The 25538-nt window shown below is 40.1% G+C and overlaps 1 protein-coding gene across 10 annotated transcripts in view; it reads right to left on the bottom strand.

Moving 5' to 3' along the window:
- Positions 1–25538, bottom strand: part of MTERF1 (mitochondrial transcription termination factor 1) — a 710255-nt gene that overhangs the window by 298216 nt on the left and 386501 nt on the right. The gene's annotated exons all lie outside the window — the stretch shown is intronic.

The raw sequence follows: 25538 nt of genomic DNA on the forward strand, positions 1-25538 counted from the left end.
TTCTTCAAACAAAACTGTTATGTCAAGCCCATAAAAATGAAAGTTCTGTAGCAGAGTGGTACAGTGTCCCAGCCATATTTGTTGAGTCTATTTCTGGACCCTATCCTTATTCCCTCAGCAATATCCACTATGCCCTAGAATTTCAGGAAGCACTGTTTGAGAAAAAATTGTTTGCAGCATGGACGTAGGAAATCCTATGAAGGTAACCAGACTCCATAGAGTCAGGGCAGTGAAGTATTTACAGCTTTGTTATTTAAAGTATAGTCGCAGGACAAGCAGGATCACCGGAATCCAAGGCCCAATCTAGACCTACTGAATTAGAATCTGCATTTGGAGAAGATACTCTGCTGTGTGCGCATTAGATTTTGAGAAGCCCTAGTGCAGTGTGAGGAGAGGGGGAGAAAGCACACAATCGAGTCATCACAGATGTAAGGCATTACCAAAAGAATGCAGCTAAATTCTGCCAAAGCTGCATTCCATTAATCCTCTTTAGAAATTTAATAATTTGTGTAATATTATTAGCATTTTTTTTCAGATTTCTTCAGGGAGTATGAGTTTATTAAAAGGATAATACATTTTACTTAGCTTTTTTCTCTTTGACCCTTCAGACCATTTTTGGATTTCTAAATTATCTTTTGATTATGCCTACAACCTCCCATGAGGATTAGTGGGTTATAGTTATTTTGTTTAAAAAAACACAAATTTTCCAGCCACAAATAGGAATTAATAATTAGCTGAATCTATAATGTGAGTTGTTAATGGAATATTAGCTATTTGAGTAAAAAGGTACTGCACACAAATAATTAAACAAGACAAAGAACATGCAGGCAAGAATTTCTATTTCTTTTCCGCAGTAGTGGCTCTGTGTCTCTCCATCTAGATGCTGGCATTCTTTTTGTAAATGATTGATTTTCCCACATCTGAATACTGATAAATCTATAACCAGCTCTGATGTTAATATTGTGCCAGGATGAAAAAGAGAATAATAATGACACAGCGGGAGTTACAACACTGAAAGAGAAATTGAGAATTCAGAATATGGAAAGGGGATTTATTATCTATTTCTTTGTGATCTGACCTGGAGTCCAGAAATCGTGATGTAATTTCAGTTCATTCCTTCATCTATGAAGTTTGGATTAGTTTGTGATTTTCAAACTATGTTATAGCTATGGAACCCTTTGGGCAAAGGAAATGGTACAGGCAGCCTATATGTGAAATAAATTAAAAAGGGACAGCTTGGGAGTTGGAGAAACAAGTTTCAAACTCCTGGGTAAGTTGCTCTCTAAAGTATCACCTAACTCAGAAAATGGGGCAGCACAATAAACAGTGCTGGAAAATTAATGGGTTGAAGTCAACATGTATTTACCTAAATAATTTTATATTTATTCTTTTTTAAAAATAAATAAATAAATAAATTTATTTATTTATTTGGCTGTGTCGGGTCTTCGTTGCTGTGCACAGGCTTTCTCTAGTTGCGGCAAGTGTTGCGGTGCACGGGCTTCTCTTTGGGGCGGACCCTCCCGTTGCGGAGCATGGGCTCCAGGCATGCAGGCCTCAGTTGTTGCTGCGCACGGGCTTCAGTAGTTGTGGAGCACAGGCTCAGTTGCTCTGCGGCATGTGAGATCCTCCCGGACCAGGGCTCAAACCCGTGTCCCCTGCATTGGCAGGAGGATTCTCAACCACCACACCACCAGGGAAGTCCTTATATTTATTCTTGATAAAAATGATTTACAAATTACATTGCTGAGGGGCATCTCTGTTAAAGTAAATGGGTCATGGCATTTACTGGGGTGACATCTAGTATATCAAATCCCATCAGTTCTTTCTGAGTAGCACGTTTCCCATTCATTCTCTCCTTGCAATTCTCACAGCCACCATCCTAGCTCAGGCAAACATAACTCCTGCCTGGACAATTATGACAGCCTCCCAAAGGGCTTCCCTCCACCTCCAAACCTTTGGAGGGAAAGCCAAGGTTTACACATACCAAACATGCAAGAGATCCTGCAATTTGCTCCTGGCTTTGTTACAAAGCCCTACTGCCAATGGAGAGCAGAGTCCAAAATCCCTTGCTTGGCATGAAGAGTTCTCTGTGTGGCTTCTACTGAGCTTTCTATTTCTCATGTGCCCCTTGGTGAGCCCCATAATCTAGTCAATGGGAACTACTCTCTCTTTCTAATTTTGCACGCCACACAGTGCCTCTCTCATTACCCCCTTCGCCTATTATGTCTTATCCATCCTCTTTATATGTCTAAATAATACCCACCTTTTAAAGACTCAGCTCAAGTGCTACCTCCTCCCTGAAATCCTTCCTGAGTTTCTCTGTCCTTCCCAAAGTCCTTCCAGTCCCTGCTCCCCAAGCTAGTAATCACCCTATTACTTACTATAACTATGGACCCCACTCTGAGCACTTACCCCATTCCAATTTGAGTTATAGCTCTATACATTTAGCTCCTGTTATTTTATTATTGATTTTTCCATTGTCTCTCCTATTGGCTATTTAGAACATAAGCCATGTCTTGTTTAATTCTAAATCCCTCATGGTATTTAACACATGCCAGATACATAGCAGATATCTGATGAACAAAATGTGGTCTCTCTTCTATAATATGGTTATTGTCCCCCTGAGAAAATCTGTGTTACAAAAACAATTGTTTCAGTGGGAAAAGGGGTTATGGCCATTAAATTTAAGGCCATAACAAATTATTTTTCCTACATGAATTTTCAGAATAAAACTTTTTAATAGCTCTTCCTGAATTTTGTTTCTGCAAGTGGATATAATATATTGGGTAAACATAACTCATCAAAACAACCTACATGCTTCTTCCCTTCCCTTTAATCCACCCTGTAAGAGTTTCTTGATCTTTATCACCCTTTATTCTGATCTTGTGCTTTTACTTACAATACAGTTCCCAACTAATCACAGTGAACCAAATCTAGGGAGGGTAATTGAAAGACCAAAATGCAACAGGGAAGTCAGTTCCCTAAATTAATTTTTTTTTTTTTTTTGCTTTATACGGGAAAATATGATTTATGCTCCATTGGCCCCTGTAGGAAATGTTGAAAAAGAGAGAATGTTTATGCCCCACCTCACCTCCTATATTTCCATTGGCATCCTGCCCTCTCTTCCCTTGGGGATTGTTGGGGACCTTCCCTCACTCACCTAATTCCCTCCTCCCCATAGGAGGAAAAGTGAGCTGACTGGTTAGAACCCATGTCATAGCGGTGGGCAGAATCTCTCAGCACTGTAGCTCACAGCTCCTTTCTGCTCCCAGGTCCACAGCTGATTTTGTAAGCAGATTTGGAGCTCGCTCCACAGTCTGAGTCAGTCAGTCAAATAAATCCTATGGCCTGGATTCAGGAGAGTATTAGAATGATTCCATGCTGGCCTCAGGTCCAAACTGTGTTCTCTAAAATTTAAATATTACCAGCACCTGCATTTTGAGGAATGTTGGGTGTTTTCTCTGCCAGTTGCAAAGTCTATACTTGGTTCTCTTTAGTTTATTATCTTTACACTTATTCGTTGTCAGTCTGAACATAGAAAAGGGGAGGGGTGAGTCCTGGGCTCTCTAGCCTCTGACACAAAAACTCTCCTGAATTCGTAAAATGTTTTATATATTATAAGGTATGTTTACTTCTAGTAGCTCATTTGATTCTCACAGCCCTGACAGATATATTAAAATCTTCTTAGCCTTGCCCATGATCTTCTCAGTGTCAGAGTTTCCAAGTCCTTTGACACCAGAAAAATATTCTCTCTACTTCATCTTGAAATTGGCCCTTGGCAGTGACTTGAGCAAAATTCCTTCTATTCTGTTTCCTGTGAGTTAGGGCTAGGAATTCTCTTCAGCAACACTCTCAAGCTGAGCTTCCCTCTGAACTGGGGGACAAAGTGCATAAATAGAGGAAGATGCCCATGAAATGAACTTGAGAGGAAGTGACAGGAAAAAGGAATGTGACTTATAAGTGGTTAGCTTGGAAATCCAGCAGCTACGGCAGAAATGCTGGAGAAGAAATAGGATTTGGAAGAGCATGTCTTTGTTCCCTTGGTCCTCTGACTTTCAGGCAACCAAGAGAGTCTAGCTGTGAAATCTGTAATACACTATAGTATACTCTGATAGGGAAAGCTGAGGCACTTAGAGAACTTGGAGACCATTTGATCACACCTACTGATACTGGAAAGCAGTTAAATATCATTAATGACCCTTAATTGAATAAAAATGAAACTATCTCCTATTCCCTTGATCTTTCAAATTCAAGCTAACATGTATGCTGGGGTTATCCAAGACAGTCAGAGATGAACATGCTGCTTGAGCCAGTTTTTCTATTTATTTTCCAAAAGCAAACAGGTCCCTTCTGAAACTGCTGTTTGGCAACCTGAATTTAAACCTTCACCAATTGGCTGCCACCCCTGTAATCTGTAGACAGGATTCCAAAGTAGAAGCTATCCGTGAGCGTGTATCTTTTAAGGTTGGGCTCTCAAGCTCCAGCACCTGCCTTCCTGGTAGGACCACTTGGCATGTTTGCCCTGGATCTTGCCAGTCTAGCATTTACCTGTATGGTTTTATTGGATTATTTCAGTGTAGATTAGTCATATACACCTTAAAGAAGAAGAAAAGGAAAGGAAAATTCATCGAGCATATATCATATTTTCAGGCAGAATGCCAGGTGATTTATAAAAATTATCACATTTATCCTCACCCCTTATAGGAAGCCAAGGCACTAAGTGACATCTCATATTTATACAATCATCCACCATTTACAATTCATATACATCATCTCGGTTAATCTTCACAGTGGTCCTATTATGAGGAGGGCATGATCCTCATTTTATAAATGGAAAAACCAAGACTCAGAAGGGTTGAACAATATGCCCAGGCCACAAGGAGAGTTTTAAGAGAGCTAACACTTGTACCCAGATCAGTATTCATTCCATCAAGGCCCCAAAGGCCTGACTTCCATGTATGACCTATTCTGAAGGCATGAGAAGAATGTAGGCTTCAGAATTACCTAGGTGTGGGTTCAAATTCTGGTCCTGGAACATCCTAGCTCTGAGTTCTTGGTCAAATCTCCTAACCCTATGGGGTTCCAACTGCTTCATCTAAAATGGGGGAAATAGTATGTATCTCATAAAATTGCTAAACAATTTAAATGAGGTTAACTACACTATGTGCTTGAAGCTTAACGGTTTTTCACAAATGCTCATTTCCTCTTCTACTAATTTTCAAGTAATCGACAATGGAGTGGTAAGTTAGGAAAGTTTAGGATCAGAATCTGGGGGTATATGGTCAGAAATGTGAGCACTTTTATCAAAAGGAAGAATACCCTTCAAAAGTTGAAAGCCACTGTTCTAGAATTTATTAGTCTAAAAATGTGTGATCCAACATTTTATTGTGTACTTTCTTCATGAAAAGCACCATATTGGGTAATGAAGGGGATAGAAAGACATGGTCCTGCCTTCAGAGAGTGAGGTTTGGTCTGCTGTGAACATCTTTTCTCCATCCAAGGACCACCATGGAATGAGATGTAGACTCTCAGATTCTAGGTTATTCCCCATGTCCCTAAAGCAGTCCTTCCATCCTTGTGTGGTTTCTTAAGGAGTTTGCCTTAAGGGTTAAACAATAAAGGATATAGTTTAAGGGGTAAAAGAAGCCTTTTAAATTTTATACCAATAGCACTCCTGACAATCCATTAGAATACTTGGAACTAGGTTTGCTGAGTCTCTCTTCACTCTTGTCTTATGGTCTTGGAAGTCAGCCACGCCTAATTGCTCTGACATAGTTTTCTTGTTAGTGGGTCATGAAGCCAATTTAGTAGGTCTTGACCAGCATTTTTAAAATTAAAAAGACCTTACCAGATTAGAAAATATCAAAATACATTGTACTTATTCTTAGTAAAGTTTAGGTTTTTATTGCCTGTGTAAGATATTTTTAGCGTGGGTAGCCATCAAAAATGTTTGAAAAACATATTCTTTTTTTTTTTTTGTACATGCATTCTTTTCTTTATTCCTCAAAACAATACTGTATGAAGTCTTATTAGTACCCCCATTTCAAAAATGAGTGATATGAGGCTTAGAAAGTTTAAAAACTTACAAAAGGTCAAATACTAATGAATTGGAGGGCTATTTCTTCAGAGCCTATCTTTGAAACAACCTTGATACTCTGGGGAAAATTAGGAAAAAAAAATCTGTTAAATCTCTCTATAATACAGATGAAGTTTTTTTTTTTTTAACATCTTTATTTGAGTATAACTGTTTTACAATAGTGTGTTAGTTTCTCCTTTACAACAAAGTGAATCAGTTATACATATACATATGTTCCCATATCTCTTCCCTCTTGCATCACCCTCCCTCCCACCCTCCCTATCCCACCTCTCTAGGTGGTCACAAAGCACAGACGTGAACTCCCTGTGCTATGCGGCAGCTTCCCAATAGCTATCTAATTTACATTTGGTAGTGTGTATATGTCCCTGCCACTCTATCACTTCGTCACAGCTTACCCTTCCCCCTTCCCATATGCTCAAGTCCATGCTCTAGTAGGTCTGTGTTTTATTCCCGTCCTACCACTAATCTCTTCATGACATTTTTTTTCTTAGATTCCATATATATGTGTTAGCATACAGTATTTGTTTTTCTTCTCTGACTTACTTCACTCTGTATGACAGACTCCAGGTCGATCCACCTCATTACAAATAACTCAGTTTCATTTCTTTTTATGGCTGAGTAATATTCCATTGTATATATGTGCCACATCTTCTTTATCCATTCATCTGTTGATGGACACTTAGGTTCCTTCCATGTCCTGGCTATCGTAAATAGAGCTGCAATAAACATTTTGGTACATGACTCTTTTTGAATTATGCTTTTCTCAGGGTATATGCCTAGTAGTGGGATTGCGGGGTCGTACGGTAGTTCTATTTGTAGTTTTTTAAGGAACCTCCATACTGTTCTCCATAGTGGCTGTATCAATTTACATTCCCACCAGCAGTGCAAGAGGGTACCCTTTCCTCCACACCCTCTCCAGCATTTATTGTTTCTAGAGTTTTTGATGATGGCCAATCTGACCAGTGTGAGATGATATCTCATTGTAGTTTTGATTTGCATTTCTCTAATGATTCATGATGTTGAGCATTCTTTCATGTGTTTGTTGGCAATCTGTATATCTTCTTTGGAGAAATGTCTATTTAGTTCTTCTGCCCATTTTTGGATTGGGTTGTTTGTTTTTTTGTTATTGAGCTGCCTGAGTTGCTTATAAATTTTGGATATTAATCCTTTGTCAGTTGCTTCATTTGTAAATATCTTCTCCCATTCTGAAGGTTGTCTTTTGGTCTTGTTTATGGTATCCTTTGCTGTGCAAAAGCTTTTAAGTTTCATTAGGTCCCATTTGTTTATTTTTGTTTTTATTTCCATTTCTCTAGGAGATGGGTCAAAAATGATCTTGCTGTGATTTATGTCATAGAGTGTTCTGCCTATGTTTTCCTCTAAGAGTTTGATAGTGTCTGGCCTTACATTTAGGTCTTTAACCTATTTTGAGTTTATTTTTGTGTGTGGTGTTAGGGAGTGTTCTAATTTCATATTTTACATGTAGCTGTCCAGTTTTCCCAGCACCACTTATTGAAGAGGCTGTCTTTTCTCCACTGTATATCCTTCCCTCCTTTATCAAAGATAAGGTGACCATATGTGTGTGGGTTTATCTCTGGGCTTTCTATCCTGTTCCATTGATCTCTATTTCTGTTTTTGTGCCAGTACCATACTGTCTTGATTACTGTGGCCTTGTAGTATAGTCTGAAATCAGGGAGCCTGATTCCTCCAGCTCCATTTTTCGTTTTCAAGATTGCTTTGGCTCTTCGGGGTCTTTTGTGTTTCCATACAAATTGTGAAATTCTTTGTTCTAGTTCTGTAAAAAATGCCAGTGGTAATTAGATAGGGATTGCATTGAATCTGTAGATTGCTTTGGGTAATAGTCATTTTCACAATGTTGATTCTTCCAATCCAAGAACATGGTATATCTCTCCATCTGTTTGTATTATCTTTAATTTCTTTCATCAGTGTCTTATAGTTTTCTGCATACAAGTCTTTTGTCTCCTTAGGTAGGTTTATTCCTAGATATTTTATTCTTTTTGTTGCAATGGTAAATGGGAGTGTTTTCTTAATTTCACTCTCAGATTTTTCATCATTAGTGTATAAGAAAGCCAGAGATTTATGTGCATTAATTTTGTATCCTGCTACTTTACCAAATTCATTGATTAGCTCTAGTAGTTTTCTGGTAGCATCCTTAGTATTCTCTATGTATAGTATCATGTCGTCTGCAAACAGTGACAGCTTTACTTCTTCTTTTCCTATTTGGATTCCTTTTATTTCTTTTTTTTCTCTGATTGTTGTGGCTAGAACTTCCAAAACTAGGTTGAATAAGAGTGGTGAGAGTGGGCAACCTTGTCTTGTTCCTGATCTTAGTGGAAATGGTTTCAGTTTTTCACCATTGAGAATGATGTTTGCTGTGGGTTTGTCATATATGGCCTTTATTATGTTGAGGAAAGTTCCCTCTATGCCTACTTTCTGCAGGGTTTTTATCATAAATGGGTGTTGAATTTTGTCAAAAGCTTTCTCTGCATCTATTGAGATGATCATATAGTTTTTCTCCATCAGTTAGTTGATATGGTGTATCAGGGGCTTCCCTGGTGGCACAATGGTTGAGAATCTGCCTGCTAATGCAGGGGACATGGGTTCGAGCCCTGGTCTGGGAAGATCCCACATGCCACTGAGCAACTAGGCCCGTGAGCCACAACTACTGAGCCTGCGCGTCTGGAGCCTGTGCTCCGCAACAAGAGAGGCCGCGATAGTGAGAGGCCCGTGCACCGCGATGAAGAGTGGCCCCCTCTTGCCGCAACTAGAGAAAGCCTTTGCACAGAAACGAAGACCCAACACAGCCAAAAATAAATAAATTAATAAATTAATTAAATAGGTCCACATAGATGATTCATTGTCATATTAGTGTTGTGGTCTGTTAAAAAAAAAAAAAGAAAGAAAAACTGATCTTCCATATAACGTTTATTACTTCAAAAAAAAATAACAAGGTCTAACATTATAAGTGCCAAGAGTGCTCATGGAATAAGTAGCAAGGATTAGATGTTAAGTCTAGCACTTTAGAGGTTATTTTCTTCTAGGCATTTCCACCAAGATATATGTAAATGCCATTAGATAAACGGCTTTCACTTCTCTTGTGGCTGCATGAACCATCAGCTAGATTTTCCCTCCACGGTCTATTCATCTCCACAACCACCATCATCACTACCTCTTCCTCCTATTTTCCATAGGAGAATCTCTGTGGCAGAGCCCCCAGATCTAGTCTCTTACAAGCTGGAGTATTCTTGCTCTTATCTTCTACATCTTCTGAAAATGGGTACATAATCAGTCCACCACCAGAAATCATCCAATCTTACTCATAGTTGCCCAGAAATCCATACAGAGTCCAAAGGACAGGACAGATTTTTGTTGTCATTGTTGTTGTGCTCACCAAGCCATCTTCTGCTGTGTTGTGTCTGTCCTGCATGGCTGCCTGGAAACACCCTTTCCCTTGGGATTCCCTCCTTCACCCATTTCTCCTTGGGGAGCTCAACTTCATTATGCCACCACCACTCCCTATGTTCAAACCAGCTTGTCCCACTTCAAGTTACCACCACTCAAATAGCAGATTCTTTTCACCTGGATCTTCTGATTCTTCAGAGTAGAGTCCTCTCAAGACTAAAACCTTTTTCTGGCTGATACCACTCATCCTCAAGACACAACTCTATGATTAAATGTGACACCAATGGGAAGGGACAAAGGAGATGATCTGGAAAGAGCATCCCATCCTGACATATTGGTTTTATCTCATTAGACTGAGTCTCTGGTCTCTGCACCACAGGGGTTGTCCACACTGGACAATCTATGAGCTGACATTGAGATTTCAAAGAAACTATGCTCTATCCCACTGAATATGTTTGAATTCAAGGATCCTTAAAATATAGTACACATTAGTCCCTTCCCAATGTCTCATTGCTCCATAGGTGTCCAGAGAAGGAAGCGTTGCTGAGGACCAGAATGATGGCAGAAGACTTTGTGGAATAGATGAGGATTGAAGTGAACCAGGAAAGGTGGGCAGAATTTGGAGACATGAAGCAATGTAAACAGGACTTTGTAGACTAATAGGACCAACAAGCATAGCAGAAAGGAATCAGGACACTCTCTCTGAGTGAGTGCACCAGGCTGGTGGGATGTAGCATTGGCTTGGAACTCTGTCAGGAGGTAGAATAAAAATATGGTTTAAGATCAGACCCTCGTGGAAATATTTGAATGCCAGGAACAGGGGAAAATAGGCTTTTAAGCAAATGAAAATGGCATTTTAGGGATATTAACATTCCAGTTTATGGAACAGGATTTGGTGCAGAGACACCCAGCAAGGGTAGATCACATGAAGAACCACTCCCTGTAGTGATCCCAGCTTAAGGCAACCAGGGGCCCAACTAGAGTGAAGCAATGAGAACTGAGATGGAAGCTTTTACATGACAGTGTGCCATTGACTTACAGCAATCTAATCAGCAACATTTCATTATGCACTTGGTCTTGAACCAGATAATTTGCCCTTCAGATGTATCTTTCCTGAATATGTAAACGCTCTCATTAAGATACAAACCCTATGCCTGCTTTGAAGCTAAGCCAGACCCCACCTAACGCTGGCCTTTACCCCTTTTCTTCTCATTGGTAATCAGCTCACTGAAGCAGATGTTACTTCCTGACTCCGCAGGTGCCAACAGCCTCAGAAAGAAATGGATTATAGAACTGGGGTCTGCACTCAGCATGATCCAAATATGGAAATCAAACTGAGCCTTCTCAGGCTCCATGCTTGGGAAGGAGAGTGAAAAAGGGCTTAACACTGGGTCTCAAAAGACAGGGTGGTTACCAGAGCCATCATGGGGCCATTTATCTGCCTACAGAAGGTCTTGCCAGTAATAACAATTAATGCCAATGGCATCCTTTCAATTTACCTTCATGGATTAATTAAACAAATACTTATTGGCTACGTACCAGGCATTAAACAAGGCTTTGGGGATAAAAAGACACAAAGGGCAGAGTTCTTGCCTTTGATAAAGTTTCCAGCTGAGTAGGAGAGACAGACCTATAAACAAGTAAATAACATTACAATGGCATGTTCTGCTCTCTGCACCAAAAATTGTAAGATCTGATGCTCGAGAGATAGACAGTTTGGGATTAAAGTCTTCCCACTGCATACTTTTCAGTAATCACTTGGAAGGTCAAGAAGTCACATATAAACACCTAACACGAAAACTTTTATCTGAATAAAAGCAGAAAAGAAAACTAAAATCAACAAGTCCTCAGTAAAACCTGGGAGTTTGCCCCAGAATTATTTTGCCTTTTCCCCTGGGCTTTTATTTAACCCCAGCTGTGGTTATGCTGCCTGACCTTCTTTTATAGAAGCCTTGAACTTCACAATATGAAGGCCCTTCTACTCCCAGTCCCTAGAGTGAGTCAGACTGCTGATGCTTAGCAGAGGAGAATTCTGGCCAAGAGCATTAGGAAGAGCAGGAATTGGAAGGAAGAGAGCCAAAGCCCTTAGTGAAATTCTTCTGTGGGGGTTGCAGACGTAGAGTCTAGTGGGGTTTTGGTCTAGGAAGTTTAGGAAAAATGAAAAGCTTGTTGGTGAAAATTTAATCTTCTCTGTGAATTGTAATCATTTTTTTACAGACAGAATCCTGTCCCTCGACAGGTATTGCTTCCCAGTGAAAACAAAGAGAAGTCATCTCAGGAAAAGTCAGCCCAGGATCACCAAGAACAGATTTTGTTGTTAGTCATTTAATTTATATTTTTCTATAATAAACTGTTGGTCTTTTTTAAAAACTAGAATCATATGATCATGAGTCTGCTTTTCTTTTTGTTTTACAGTCTTTTTTTTTTTTTTTTTTTTTTTTTTTTTTTTTTTTTTTTTTTAGTTTAAAAGAGATGGTTTCTAGTGGCAGGGGATATACAAGGTTGAGGTTGGAGAGGGCTGACAAAAAAGATGTTATTAGAAATAAATGCTGTCATTATATTGGCGTTAAGGGTTATTTTAAACTTTAGGAAGAGAAGAAGGTATTGAGAACTCTCTTTTTCAACAGAATTTTTAGATATTATGTCTCTTAATAGTTTCAGTCTAGTTTCCTCAGAAAGTATACTGCCTCCTTTGCCCCACTCAGATCCTTGTTAGGTTTAGCTTAATAATAATGTGAGGGGCCAGAAAAGCTTTTAAAGCTGATTTCTTACAGTTTGTAATTCCTTGCCAGGAACTGGAGGACTGATTGGCCATGCCCTCTGCAGTCTCCTGGCTATTTGTGAGAGTAGAAAACGAAACAAGGTACACATGTCTACACATACACACACACACACACACACAGAGCTCAATGTGAGACAGCACCATAGAAAAATATGTTCACAATAACTCAATTTCACTAAAACTAGAAGTGGTCTTATGGAAGAAGGATAATAAGTCCCATTAGTAGATCGTTTTCTTGTCCTCAAAGGAAGGTGCCTGCTGATCAACAGCACTTCCCAGAGAGTTAAGTCATAGATCGCATTTGGCCGTGATGGAGAGAAGACCTGGGTCTCCTACTGGTCAAGGATGAGCTAGAGTCTGTCCGTGGAGGCTGGAAATGTTGAGGTGAAATCATGGGCCTTTCGTGTTCTTTGCTTTTCAAGTGAATGTTAAAAAATTCGACAGCTGTGTTTTACTCCACTGGAGTCCCTCAAACACCCACTCATCATCCCCCAAATCACTTAGAGGGGTGCACAGCAAAGTAATTAGTGAATTATTCATTCAGCTGTGTAGCCAGGTGCCAGAGGCAACCTTCTGCAGATTTCAGGTGATTACTTACATTGAGTAAGGCAAAATTTCACAGTTCTTCTTCTTGCTGATTTATAAATTTTTCTCTTGTTAATCAAAAGAGCCTAGAAAATTGTATGAATCACAAAGGTACTGGAAAACATCAGTACAACACATGTTGAGCCAAAGTTGCCAATGTCTAAGTTATTCTCTGGTAATTATGTTTCCACGTACTTTAACATTTTAAAGCGTAAGTTACCGGCCTTCGAGCAAGTCTAACCTGGCTTTGCCTGTGAGAAAGAGACATTCTCTTTATTCAAATTAAATACAAAGGGCATAATTTCCCATCCTGTTAGGAGGAGAGCAGACTTTCGACATTCCTTAGAGTTCTATACAAGGCAACTAAAGAAAAGGTCAGTCATTCACTCAGAAAATATTTTTTGAGTACCTACATTTCAGACATTACTAGTTGCTGGTGAAACAAACACAGCCTCTTCCCTTGTAGAGCTTATACTCTAGACTACTACCTATCTAGGATGCTCACACAGTAGGAGGACTAGATTCAAATTATGCACAAGGGATTGCAACAAAATGAAGTGTGCACTAAAAAGGTGACCAAGGAAGTAAGGTGTCTGGGAATTAAGTGATATAAAGAGCAGTTGAAAGAAACTGGAGAGTTCAGGAACGGTGCAGGTATTATTTTCTGCGGCTCTAGAGGGCATACCCTAATCAAGAGGTGGTGGACTTCAGTTCAATACTGAAAGGGTATAATGTTTAGAAGCACCTCAGAACAGAATGAGCTGCTTTGGAAGGCGGCAGAAGGCCTACCCCGATGTACTGAAGTAGCCACTATCTTAGCCACTGCTCAGTGGTCTGTGGAGGCAATTTTTGTGACAGGCAGAGGTTTGCCCAGATGCTTTCTAATGAGGCTTCCACTTGTGAGTTTCTACATTCCATAAACCTGATGACCAGTGACCACAGAAGCTACCCACTTCATTTAGCAATTCATTCTTCAGCCTGCATATACTAAGTCCAGTGAAGCAGAGAAGTGGGAGAAACTTTCTCTCCCTTTGCTCCAGGTGGAATAACACAATATAGCAATAGAAACTGCTCCTTTCTCTTACCACAGACTCATCCTTAAAGATCGTCTCTCTAAAGAGATGCTCACTGACCAATGGTTCTATGGAAAGGGGCTTCAAAATCAGGTAGTAATTGGTTCAAAGATAGATAGTTCACTGATGGCAGAGCCAACAATAAGTGCCACTGTTTTGAGTTCAGTTCATTTTCTATGATGTGCAGATCATAAATGGTGAATTTTGAACCATGTTCTGAAGAGCAAGAGTATGGGAATGTTTCACTGGGCTGGTCACACGCTGAGACTAGGATATGGAGTCATTCAGTCCAGCTCCTCCGGTATTTATTTAATTCTATAACATGCTGCCAGCTCCAGTCTTCCAAGCTGCCCAGCTATAAGATTCAGACCAGAAAAACCCTAAACTTCTTTTGCTACATTTGCAATTCTCCTTCTTTTCCTTCTTCCAACTCAAATTTGGAGGTTCCATGACTATTTATATAATCAGACACTTTCAGAAACAGGGCAACCAATGGCTTTATGAGGAAATGCCCTGTAAATGTTCAAAACCTCAAAACAATTTTCAAATCTCTACTTTCCTTTTTGAAAAATGTGAAGAACAATTAAAGAGATTTTAGGAGGAGAATCTGGCATACAACACCCTCAACCAAGTTCCAGGGCATTTTCTTTGGAGGATGTGATTACAGCTGTTCAAACTTAAAGTTATTTACATTGAACAAAAACCTTGATTTTAAAGAGTCATATGACCATATATAAACTGGAACATGGCAAAGAATCAAAACTTGGCATTTTTAGTGGACATATATTGCCCATTGGCTATGGTTCCTGAAGGGTGCTTTTCAGGCCCCTGGGGTGGTGGGAAATGATAAACGAAGACTAAAGAATAAGAATTTTGCCTAGTGAGTCATATTGGGTTGCAGCTGAATTAGAAAACAGCAGGTAGTCATCAGAAAGGTTTATATGAAATCTAATGAATCAGAAAGAGAAAGCAAGTGGAAAGAGTTTCTTTTCATACAGGGCCAGATTCTCATCTGATGTAAGTTTGGGAGAATTAGCCAACATATGGAAATTATCCCCATGTTGTCATATGGGACAGCAGTATGAGGAATCGTTAAAGGAATGGGAATATTTAGCTTTGTGAAGAGAAGATCTGGGTGGCACAGATAGCTCTTCTCAAATATTTAGAAGGTCAGCATGTAGAGAAGGGAGTATTGTGTGTTGCTCCCAAGGGCAAAACATTGGAGACATTGGAGAGATGGGGTGTGTTTTACTATTCCTTTGTCTCCTGCTAGGGCAAACAGAGCATGGCTACTTCCGTACAGCAAAATAGGCTCATGTGAGGGGACAGAAAGATGTTTCTGGAGCCGTCCCCTAAGAACTGGGATGGGAACTAATGGAGACTGACCCAGACACAGGACTGACAACAAAGTTGCCACCTACCAGGCATAGCTTGACTCTAAATATCAATATCCATGTGCAGTTCAGGCAAACAAGCAGCAAGGAGAAATGGGAAGTACCTGGACTTTGGAGTCAGGAGAGCCTAGGTTGAAACCCTGGCTATGCCATTTATTGTCTGTGTAACCCTGGGAGATTTGCTTGGCCTCTCTGAGTTGCAATTTCCTGGTCTGTAAACAGGGATGATGTCACCTGTGCTAATGGACATCTGTTATGTCCACTCAGAATTCGCTCTCCCTGCTCTAGGAAAATCACCTTGATTTCCGCCAAGCCAAGTAGAGTCCTCGTGTCAATCATGGTGGCCTGCCTATCCCTGGACAATCAAACTTTGCCTCCCTGAAATTTTAAACCTGACTGGGGTGACCCAAGGATGGAAAATGGTTGGAGTTGATTCCTTCTGAAAATGACATCATGAAGGGACTGTCCATCAGTTCCTGATGCCAGAATTTCCTGAGCTACCAGGCTGCTGTCCTTCTTGAGGCCTGGTTTTTCAGCTTCTTCAATTTTATGAGCTACCCCATGTTCTGCCAATAGATCATGTTTTTGCATAAGTTAGCTGAATCAGTGTCTGTAGTTTGCCAAAACAAAGAACCATATCTGTACACCTACCTCAAAAAGATTGTTATGAAGATTAAATGAGAAAACATACAAAAAGCCTCTGACATTGTTGTAGTGTCTGGTACATAACAGCTTTCAATAAATGGTAGATGTTGTAACTATCAGGTACTATGAGCCCAAGATGAGTAAAGAACAGTTCCAATAGACGGGGAAAGCCACATTCTGAAGTTAAGGTAGGCACACACAATCAAGGCTATCTGTTCTTAAATATCTGACCCCAGCTACTGTCTGTGTAAATAAGAACTTGTTAACCACTGAAGTTGGCTTGGCCTTGAGATTTGGTGGGACTCCCTGACTCTGGACGTGATGAGGCTTAGATTGAAAGGGCCCAGTCAGAAGGCCATAGGAAAGTTCCCACAATGGGAGGAAGGCTGGCCTTGAGGGTCTCCAAGGTCTCCCCCAACTCTGTGCACTTCCATGCAATTGATGCTCCAACTGCTGGAGGTTTGCAGGCAGGGTCTGGAGGCTCAGGGCCTCCTGGTAGCCAGGAAATACTGTCCAGTCTTGACATTACTTGACCCTGTGCCATGTGACACAGTTAATCCTAGCTTTCCTGTGCCATCCCTCCTTCCTGATTTTCCCCCTACCCCTCTGGCAGTGCCTTTGCATATGCTATTCCCTCGGCCCTTAATGTCCCTCTTTACTTCAAGCATCAGGCTGACTCCTACTCATCTTCCGAGTTTCAGTTTCAGGATCAGGTCTCCTCAAAGCTTTCCATCCCACCCCCATCACCCCAGCCCTTCGGCCCTCCTCCCTTCCCCGGAGTGCCTCAGCGCCCTCTGTTCCAGCAGTCAGCACACTGGATTTTCAGAGCTGATTCTTCATCCCACCTTGCCTGTGAGAACAAAGCAGAGCCCAGACCTTGTTCATTCTGTAGCCCCAGTGCCCAGCACAATGCCTGGGGAAGCAGGGAGGGAAGGAAATGTACCAAAGGCAAAACACCTTATACTACACTTTTGAGTTTTATTTGTTGTGCTAATGTTGGAGGTCATTTGTTGGCATTTGTTCTTATAGCTGAAGACCCAGTTTGTGCAAATGTGTCCAAATGGGGCAGGTAGGAAACTTTTTAACTACTCACCACCTACCTGGCTTTGCTGCCAGCGAACACAGCCAGGCCCAGAGAGTGATCCAGCCTGAGAGGCCAATGAGAAGACACTGGAGGAATCAGGTTGACTGAATGTTACAGGCTAACACTTTCATTTCCTGTTCTAGGTATCTCCAGCCCTGGATAATTCTGAACATGTTTCTCCCAGAATCAAAGATTACAGGATAGTTCATGTAAGGTACACTTGAATATGTCCAGCTTAGCTTTACACAAACCATCCTAAATCAAAACGTTTACCACCTGAACCCAAAGGGAACAGAATATACTACCTTATTTCTCCTTCATTAGTCAAGGAATGGAGTCGGTGATGTGTTAGGTGCTTTAATCTCCCTAGGCCATAATTCTATGACTAACTTTAAAACAAAATGAGAAACAAAGCTCCCACTAGCCTGGCTTTATTCAGTCCTGGTGTGTTTCCTCCGGCTGCCTTTATGAGCATCTCCAGTGACAAATAACATGATGGTCCCTCATCCTGAGGGGCACCATACCTGGGAACACTGTAGTTATTCTAACTAGTTAGATTAAACTTAGGTCTTACATTAGCGGAAAACATGGTTCTCCTTATACTTTGAACAATGAGCTCCTAGGGTAGGGGCTGTGGTATAATAAGAAGCTGGGCTATGAGTGTTGTTATCCTCAGTCATCATGCCAAGCCTCACTCTTGCTCAGGCCTCAGAGAGGGTGCAAGCACTGGCCTGCCTCCCAGGGCACATGCGGTTGGAGGGAAGGAGCGTGGGCATATGCCCTGAGTGTCCGACCTCAGAAGGAGGACTGGGCATGGGTTCCTTGGGTGCAAAGGCAAGAAGGTGTGAATGCTCACATTTCTTCCACAAACAGGCCTGCTTGGGTTCCAGGAGTCAGAGGGCTTCATCTCTGTCCCCCAAGGCATGACACCGGCAGCAGCCAAGCAGCTCTCTGTTGGAAGGAAGCAAGACTGTTCAGCGAGGAGGAGAAAAGACTTGAGGATGGCTTCTGAGATGGAGGAAACCCGTGAGAGTCATCTTCAAGAGCAATCCAGCTTATTCTCCAAGGTCATGGGAGGCAGAACTCCAGGGTGGACTTGTGTTCACGCAACATGGTAGAGTCCTTTCTGTCAGAGCTGTTTAAAGGAGAGAGCTGCCTGTCTCTGGAAGGCTTCAACCAGAGGCTGGGAGCCCACCTCATGGAGAAGTTGCGGAGGGATTTTGGAAATCCAGTGAGTGACTGGGCTAGAAGACCATGAAGATTCCTTTCTTCCTCAAAAATCTAAGAAAACACAACTTAAAAGAATCTGAGAGCATGTTGGAGAGGAAAAAGAATTGGTTCTCTTTTTCTTAAAATGGGTTTTGTGGGGTCTTCATGAATGTGCTAGGGATGATCATTAACCAAAGAAACTCCCCTAAACAAAAACCATACACATTGCCGGAGTAAGCTGGCAGGAGTCTGGAGATACCATCCCAGAATCGCAGAACAGTTGACACATGCCGGACAGCATGTGGAACTATTTTCTTTAATCATTCTGAATTGCCTGCTATACACAGAGCACAGGTGTAGGTATTGGAAGACTTACAGGATGTTTATGGCCCAAGGAAAGTAAAATATACTTGGAGAAAGACATTTTTACTAACCAAAAACTCAAGATCAACACAGAAAATTTTGAAAATATTCAAATATGAAAGAAGAGAGAGCAATTGAGGGGATTCCAGCTATAACTTAGAAGGTTGCCATTCCTCAGATCTATGCCACACCCGTGTATAAAGTATTCCATGGGGGTGGACCTATAATGTGACCACCCGCATCTCCTTCTCATCATCCCTTGACCCTGTCAGGGTGGGAGGTGGGGTGGAAGAAAGAGGCACTTTGCTCTCAGTGGAGGCTTTTCCTTTCACTCAACATATTTTAGTTGATGAAAGCAGCTCATGCAAACACTCAGCTTCCCTTCCCTGATCATTTTTTCTTTTTCTTTTTTTTTGGCCATGCCATGTGGCTTGTGGGATCTTAGTTCCCTGACCAGGAATTGAACCTGGGCCCTGGACAGTGAAAGCACCGAGTCCTAAACACTGGACTGCCAAGGAATTTCCTCTTTTTCTTCTTCTTAGTGCTGCTGTGCTTTATGATACTTTGCCTCCACTTCCCCCACAGACTGGCACAGAGTACAATCATGAGACAGGCAGGGAAGGTGAACAAGGGGAGATAGAAGAAGAGAAAACATTTTCTGCCTCCCCTCTTTAGGCTGTACTACTAATTCTTACTGTCCAGGTGATGTGAAGCCTCACAATGCCATGTGAAGCCAGAGAAGTGCCCACATGATGCTAGCATCCCAAGCTACCTCTAGGCCCAATGGGCTTCTGCTTGATTGTGTTAAATACACAAGTGCATGCGCGCATACACACGCACATTTTGCATCCAGGTTTAAGAGAAAGAATGACTCCATTCTCATTTGAACCAAATACCAGAAGACATATTTCTGACTTGAAAATTACTTATTAATTTTGTAGACTTTTAGTTTAGAAAAATACCAAGCCTATAGGGCTTATATGCCAGAGAAGGGCATGAGAAGGAAGGAAGCTGTAAGACAGGAGGAACTCTTGACAAACAATTTCAGTGAAGCTTTGTATTTTCAAAGCAGTTTTTAAATCATGAAGTAGCCCACCCAGCTATCCTGAGACAGTAGGTCAGCACAATATTTTCACAGGTGAGGAAACTGAGATACAGTGTTTGGTCGTTCACCCAACATGTACAACTTGGGTAGCAACACAAACTTCCAGATTTCCATCCGGACACACTTAAGTAGGCTGCCTTCTTCCCAGAAAGAAAATACAGGCAGTTAGCAGCTTTTATTTTATATTTTAATATGCTAAATAGGCTAAAACACGGTTGCTGTAGACCAAGAAGTCTTCAGGTGAAAGAACACCAAAGGGTAGAGTTCGAAGTCTGTGAATATTTCCCAACCTAGTCAACAGTTCAAATGCTCTGTTCTGGGCATAATGTGGCCAAAGCAGCTGCTAGAGAAACAGGAGGCCTGGATTCTAGGAGTAAGCAGCATGGCTTTGCAAGAGTCATTTAAAATCTCCGAGCCTTGCTTTTTCATCCTCAAAATAAATACACTATTTTTGAAAGTTTTCCATTTGAAAAATGCAGAAAGACATAAAATAGTTAAATCACTCATAACTTAACTGTGCTTTCTGAGGTAGATACAAACAGGAGTGGGAGTGTTCCTTCTCTACCCCTCTAATACCATCCCAGAACTTGAAGCATATTTTTCTAGGCTCATACCAATACTTAATATATATTTACTTAAATATATGTAAAGGTCACACTTTATAATTTTTAATAAAAATGGAATCATGTTGTACATGTTGTTCTATAACTTTTTCCTTTACTCAACAATATGGCATCATTCCACTTCATACAAATTCTGTTTTTTTTTAATTTTTAAATTTAACTTTATTTTTTTATACAGCACGTCCTTATTAGTCATCAATTTTTTACACATTAGTATATACATGTCAATTCCAATCTCCCAATTCATCACACTCCCACCCACAGCCCCCGCTGCCTTCCCCCTTTGGTGTCCTTGTTCTTTACATCTGTGTCTCAGTTTCTGCCCTGCAAACTGGTTCATCTGTATCATTTTTCTAGGTTCCACATATATGCGTTAATATCTGATATTTGTTTTTCTCTTTCTGACTTACCTCACTCTGTATGACAGTCTCTAGATCCATCCACGTCTTTATAAATGACCCAATTTCGTTCCTTTTTATGGGTGAGTAATATTCCATTGTATATATGTAACACATCTTCTTTATCCATTCATCTGTTGATGGGCATTTAGGATGCTTCCATGACCTGGTTATTGTAAATTGTGCTGCAATGAACGTTGGGGTGTATGTGTCTTTTTGAATTATGGTTTTCTCTGGGTATATGCCCAGTAGTGGGATTGCTGGATCATATGGTAATTCTATTTTTAGTTTTTTAAGGAACCTCCATACTGTTCTCTATAGTGGCTGTATCAATTTACATTCCTAGCAACAGCGCAAGAGGGTTCCCTTTTCTCCACAGCCTCTACAGTTATTCTTGTTTGTAGATTTTCTGATGATGCCCATTCTGACCAGTGTGAGGTGATACCTCATTGTAGTTTTGATTTGCTTTTCTCTAATAATTAGTGATGTTGAGCAGCTTTTCCTGTGCTTCTTGTCCATCTGTATGTCTTCTTTTGAGAAATGTCTATTTAGGTCTTCTGCCCATTTTTCAATTGGGTTGTTTGTTTTTTTTAATATCGAGCTGCATGAGCTATTCATACATTTTGGAGATTAATTCTTTGTCCGTTGATTCATTTGCAAATATTTTCTTCCATTCTGAGGGTTGTCTTTTCATCTTGTTTATGGTTTCCTTTGCTGTGCAAAAGCTTTGAAGTTTCATTAGGTCCAATTGGTTTATTTTTGTTTTTATTTCCATTACTCTAAGAGGTGGATCAAAAAAGATTTTGCTGTGATTTATGTCAAAGAGTGTTCTTCCTATGTTTTCCTCTAAGAGTTTTATAGTGTCCGGTCTTACATTTAGGTCTCTAATCCATTTTGAGTTTATTTTTGTGTATGGTGTTAGGAAGTGTTCTAATTTCATTCTTTTACACAGAGCTGTCCAGTTTTCCCAGCACCACTTATAGAAGAGACTGGCTTCTCTCCATTATATATCCTTGCCTCCTTTGTCATAGATTAGTTGACCATAGGTGCATGGGTTTATCTCTGCACTTTCTATCTTGTTCCATGATATATGTTTCTGTTTTTGTGCCAGTACCATATTGTCTTGATTACTGTCGCTTTGTAGTATAGTTTGAAGTCAGGGAGTCTGATTCCTCCAGCTCTGTTCTTTTCCCTCAAGACTGCTTTGGCTATTTGGGGTCTTTTGTGTTTCCATACAAATTTTAAGATTTTTTGTTCTGGTTCTGTAAAAAATGCCATTGTTAATTTGATAGGGATTGCATTGAATGTGTAGATTGCTTTGGGTAGTATAGTCATTTTCACAATATTGATTCTTCTAATCCAAGAACATGGTATATCTCTCCATCTGTTGGTAGCATCTTTAATTTCCTTCATCAGTGTCTTATAGTTTTCTGAGTACAGGTCTTTTACCTTTTTAGGTAGGTTTACTCCTAGGTATTTTATTGTTTTTGTTGCATTGGTGAATGGGATTGTTTCCTTAATTTCTTTTTCTGATCTTTCATTGTTAGTGTATAGGAATGCAAGAGATTTCTGTGCATTCATTTTGTATCCTGCAACTTTACCAAATTCATTGATTAGCTCTAGTAGTTTTCTGGTGGCATCTTTAGGATTCTCTATGTATAGTATCATGTCATCTGCAAACAGTGACAGCTTTACTTCTTCTTTTCCTATTTGGATTCCTTTTATTTCTTTTTCTTCTCTGATTGCTGTGGCTAAAACTTCCAGAACTATGTTGAATAATAGTGGTGAGAGTGGGCAGCCTTGTCTTGTTCCTGATCTTAGAGGAAATGCTTTCAGTTTTTCACCATTGAGAATGATGTTTGCTATGGGTTTGTCATATATGGCCTTTATTATGTTGAGGTAGGTTCCCTTTTTGCCCACTTTCTGGAGAGTTTATATCATAAATCGGTGTTGAATTTTGTGAAAAGCTTTTTCTGCATCTATTGACATGATCATATGGTTTTTATTCTTCAGTTTGTTGATATGGTGTATCACATTGATTGATTTGCATATATTGAAGAATTCTTGCATCCCTGGGATAAATCCCACTGGATCATGGTGTATGATCCTTTTAATGTGTTGTTGGATTCTGTTTGCTAGTATTTTGTTGAGGATTTTTGCATCTATATTCATCAGTGATATTGGTCTGCAATTTTCTTTTTTTGTAGTATCTTTGTCTGGTTTTGGTATCAGGGTGATGGTTGCCTCATAGAATGAGTTTGGGAGTGTTCCTTCTTCTGCAATTTTTTGGAAGAGTTTGAGAAGGATGGGTGTTAGCTATTCTCTAAATGTTTGATAGAATTCACCTGTGAAGCCATCTGGTCCTGGGCTTTTGTTTGTTAGAAGATTTTTAATCACTGTTTCAATTTCATTACTTGTGATTGGTCCGTTCAAATCTTCTGTTTCTTCCTGGTTCAGTCTTGGAAGGTTATACCTTTCTAAGAACTTGTCCATTTCTTCCAGGTTGTCCATTTTATTGGCATAGAGTTGCTTGTAGTAGTCTCTTAGGATGCTTTGTATTTCTGCAGTGTCTGTTGTAACTTTTCCTCTTTCATTTCTAATTTTATTGATTTGAGTCCTCTCCCTCTTTTCCTTGATGAGTCTGGCTAATGGTTTATCAATTTTGTTTATCTTCTCAAAGAACCACCTTTTCGTTTTATTGATCTTTGCTATTGTTTTCTTTGTTTCTATTTCATTTATTTCTGCTCTGATCTTTATAATTTCTTACCTCCTGCCAACTTTGGGTTTTCTTTGTTCTTCTTTCTCTAGTTCTTTTAGGTGTAAGGTTAGATTATGTATTTGCGATTTTTCTTGTTTCTTAAGGTAGGCTTGTATAGCTATAAACTTCCCTCTTAGGACTGCTTTTGCTGAATCCCATAGGTTTTGGATCTTCCTGTTTTCATTGTCATTCATCTCTAGGTATTTCTTGATTTTCTCTTTGATTTCTTCAGTGATCTCTTGGTTATTTAGTAACGTATTGTTTAGCCTCCATATGTTTGTGTTTTTTATGTTTTTTTTCCCGGGAATTCATTTCTAATCTCATAGCGTTGTGGTCAGAAAAGATGCTTGATATGATTTCAATTTTCTTAAATTTACCGAGGCTTGAATTTGTGACCCAAGATGTGATTTATCCTGGAGAATGTTCCGTGTGCACTTGAGAAAAAGTGTAATCTGCTGTTTTTGGATAGAATGTCCTATAAATATCAATTAAATCTATCTGGTCTATTGCGTCATTTAAAGCTTCTGTTTCCTTATTTATTTTCATTTTGGATGATATGTCCATTGGTGTAAGTGAGGTGTTAAAGTCCTACACTATTATTTTGTTACTGTCAATTTCCTCTTTTATAGCTATTAGCAGTTGTCTTATGTATTGAGGTGCTCCTATGTTGGGCGCATTTATATTTATAATTGTTATATCTTCTTCTTGGATTGATCCCTTGATCATTATGTAGCGTCCTTCCTTGTCTCTTGTAACATTCTTTATTTTAAAGTCTATTTTATCTGATATGAGTATAGCTACTCCAGCTTTCTTTTGATTTCCATTTGTGTGGAATATCTTTTTCCATCCCCTCACTTTCAGTCTGAATGTGTCCCTAGGTCTGAAGTGGGTCTCTTGTAGACAGCATATTTATGGGTCTTGTTTTTGTATCCATTCAGCTAGCCTGTGTCTTGTGTTTGGGGCATTTAATCTATTCATGTTTTTTTTTTTTTTTTTTTTTTTGTGGTACGCGGGCCTCTCACTGTTGTGGCCTCCCCCGCCGCGGAGCACAGGCTCCGGATGCACAGGCTCAGCGGCCATGGCTCACGGGCCCAGCCGCTCCGCGGCATGTGGGATCTTCCCAGACCGGGGCACGAACCCGCGTCCCCTGCATCGGCAGGCGGACTCTCAACCACTGCGCCACCAGGGAAGCCCCTCTATTCATGTTTAAGGTAACTATTAATATGTATGTTCCTATGACCATTTTCTTAATTGGTTTAGGTTTGTTTTTGTAGTTCCTTTTCTTCTCTTGTGTTTCCCACTTAGAGAAGTTCCTTTAGCATTTGTTGTAGAGCTGGTTTTGTGGTGTTGAATTCTCTTAGCTTTTGCTTGTCTGTAAGGCTTTTGATTTCTCCATCAAATCTGAATGAGATCCTTGCCGGGTAAAGTAATCTTGGTTGTAGGTTTTTCCCTTTCATCACTTTAAGTATATCATGCCACTCCCTTTTGGTTTGTAGAGTTTCTGCTGAGAAATCAGCTGTTAACCTTATGGTAGTTCCCTTGTATATTATTTGTCATTTTTCCCTTGCTGCTTTCAATAATTTTTGTGTCTTTATTTTTTGTCAATTTGACTACTATGTGTCTCTCCATGTTTTTCCTTGGGTTTATTCTGTATGGCACTCTCTGTGCTTCCTGGACTTGGGTGGCAATTTCCTTTTTCATGTTAGGGAAGTTTTTGACTATAATCTCTTCACCTATTTTCTCAGGTCCTTTCTCTCTCTCTTCTCCTTCTGGGACCCCTATAATGTGAATGTTGTTGTGTTTAATGTTGTCCCAGAGGTCTCTTAGGCTGTCTTCATTTCTTTTCATTCTTTTTTCTTTAGTCTGTTCCACAGCAGTGAATTCCAACATTCTGTCTTCCAGGTCACTTATCTGTTCTTCTGCCTCAGTTATTCTGCTATTGATTCCTTCTAGTGTAGTTTTCATTTCCATTATTGTATTGTTTACCTCTGTTTGTTTGTTC

Source organism: Kogia breviceps, chromosome 9 (genome assembly GCF_026419965.1).
Source record: "Kogia breviceps isolate mKogBre1 chromosome 9, mKogBre1 haplotype 1, whole genome shotgun sequence".
Taxonomy (NCBI): domain Eukaryota; kingdom Metazoa; phylum Chordata; class Mammalia; order Artiodactyla; family Physeteridae; genus Kogia; species Kogia breviceps.